Source organism: Rhopalosiphum maidis, chromosome 4 (assembly GCF_003676215.2).
Source record: "Rhopalosiphum maidis isolate BTI-1 chromosome 4, ASM367621v3, whole genome shotgun sequence".
Lineage (NCBI taxonomy): Eukaryota > Metazoa > Arthropoda > Insecta > Hemiptera > Aphididae > Rhopalosiphum > Rhopalosiphum maidis.
This window is the reverse complement of record NC_040880.1, coordinates 39,773,494-39,776,014: the sequence shown is the minus strand read 5'-3', so window position 1 is coordinate 39,776,014 and position 2,521 is coordinate 39,773,494. Positions and strand designations below refer to the sequence as shown.

Sequence of the window (2,521 nt, the reverse complement as noted above, 5' to 3'; positions counted from 1 at the left end):
CCAACGAAGTGATCGGCAACCGGGAGGTATTATACACGACCCGTTTTAAATTCTAAAACGGTGAAATTTTTTTTTTATTTATACTTTATTATTTTTTAGTTCTAGACAATATTTTTTTTCATACTAAATAATTTAAGAATGTGAAATTTTTATTTTTATCTAGTCCGCAAACTGTTTTTAATTTGTGAATGTGGCTTGAAATTTCAGAAAGGTTACCGATCAATGGTCCAATGCATGAAATTGCCAAGAATAAAATAGTCATTTAGTACAACTTAATAGATCCAGAACGTAGCGATAAATGTATAATATTATAATGATTTTACAATTCTATAGATTATTTTCTTTCTGTCATGAATTCTTGTAGCAAATACGATCTATTTAGTACTTTGGGTGGTTAATAGTAATAGTAAAATAAAATAAAAAATTTCAGATATTGTCATCATATAGGAAAAAAAAAAAACTAGAATTATTACGCTATATCCTTGTATAATTTCAACCTGGATAACGTTTGGCAGCATCAATAAGAAGCTCATCTGAATATCAAGGATGTGTTTGTTTTATACTATATTTTTTGAACAGTAGTACAGTATATTATAAATATTTACTTAAATTGTATGTAATTTTTATGATTTTTTTCAGATAATGTACAGTACTACAGTTTTAAGTGTTCTATTATTTTAATTTGAATGATACATTGATAAATTACAAAAATTTTCAATTTTTTTTTTGTATCACATAGCTATTTTATCTTTTGGTATGTTTAAATTTATATTTTTATAGTTATTGTGCTGTTTAAGATTTAACATTCTTAAAAGAGAGTGAGGAATTTAAACGGCACTAGACTATAATTTTCTTGTTTGAATTTTTTAACTGAAAAATTATGTATATAAAATTTAAAATAATTTTAAATTCATAAATAAAAGAACACCAAATACAGATTTTTTAAATATTAAAATTGTTTTTTCTATAAGTTTAAATTACATTTAATCTGCACATTAGTTTAAGTTTTATAGGAACCAAACATTTGGCTGGATCATGGAGGAGTACCCGCCAATGAAGAATTTGTAATTAAGCTGATGGAAAATGTGTTGTCCATATTCCTACTCGGAGGACGTTTGGCAGCAGCAAAAAGAAAATTCAAATCAACTTTCGAAAGTATTTTTTTGTATTATATAATAATTTTTAGAATCGTAGTTGATACAGTATAGTGTATACTAAATATAATATTTATTAGTGAAGAAAAATTTACCATAAAGCTGATGGAAAATTTGTCACCTATATTTCAACTCCTAGGACATCTAGTAGATTTTCAGAACCGTAGTAGGTGTAGTACAGTATACTATATTTATTACTTAAATACTATGTATGTTTTTATTGTGATTTCATAAAATGTTCTATACTACTGTTTTAAATTTTATTTTATTTTTATTTTAATGATATATTGCTAAATTACAAATTATTCAATTTTATTTTTTATCACTTAGCTAGTGCGTCTTTTTCTATATTTAAGTAATATATTTACTCCTAGTTAACATTCTTAAAAGTGTGTGAGAGATTTAACAGCGGTCACCGAACAGAAAGTTAAACAGCACTACACTATTATCTTTTTGTTTGGACTTAATAACTGAAAAAATAATAAATATAAAATTTAAAATTGTTTTAAATTCAAAAATAAAAGAATACCAACACAGAGTTTAAAAATAACAAAATTGTGTCTTTCATAAGTTTAAATTATATTTGATGTTTACACAAGTTTTTTTATAGAGATCGAATATTAGTGTGGATCATCGACTACCCGGTGTCAAAGAATTTGTCACAAAGCTGAATAAAAATGTGTCGGCTGTATTTCAACTCTGAGGATATTTGGCAGCAGCAAAAAAAAGTTCAACTGATAATCAACTGTCGAAAGGATGTATTTTTTTTATAATAATTTTAGTAATACTGTATATATTTATTTTTTTGAATTGTACTTATAGATTTTTATTGTTATTTCATTTATCGTACTGTACTAATCTTGTAAGTGTTCTTTTTTTTTATTTTGTTGATACATTGATTAGCTACCAAATTTTTCAATTTTTATTCTTATCAAACAGCTAGTTCTTCTGTTTCTATGTTTAAATTTATATTTATTTTAATTATGCTGCTGTTTAACATTGCTATTATAAAGTTGAGGAATTTAAATGGTGGCCATCAATTAGAACGTTAAACTGCATGATAATATAATCTTGTTTGAAATTTACAACTCAAATAATAATGAATACCTATATAATTTATATTTGTTTAAAAATTAAAAAATAAATGAACACCAAATCAGATTATCAAAGAATAAAATTGTATTAATATTATTTGTTGAAGTTTTTTGTAATATCCTTATTGATTTTAAAAGTATAATGTTGAAATAAATAAAGATGCATATTGTTAATATCAAAATTATTTGTTTATATATCTATGTAATTCTATCAATACAATATATACTTTGTTAAATATACCTTTCATCAGTTTCACCTATAAAATTTATTGA

The 2,521-nt window shown here is 23.8% G+C and overlaps 1 long non-coding RNA gene across 1 annotated transcript; it reads left to right on the top strand.

Moving 5' to 3' along the window:
• Window positions 1-1,019: 1,019 nt before the first annotated feature.
• On the top strand, window positions 1,020-1,939 carry LOC113559058. The gene is made up of 3 exons (XR_003405815.1): window positions 1,020-1,155; window positions 1,235-1,320; window positions 1,765-1,939. It is a non-coding gene; the product is annotated as an uncharacterized LOC113559058 (long non-coding RNA).
• Window positions 1,940-2,521: the final 582 nt, after the last annotated feature.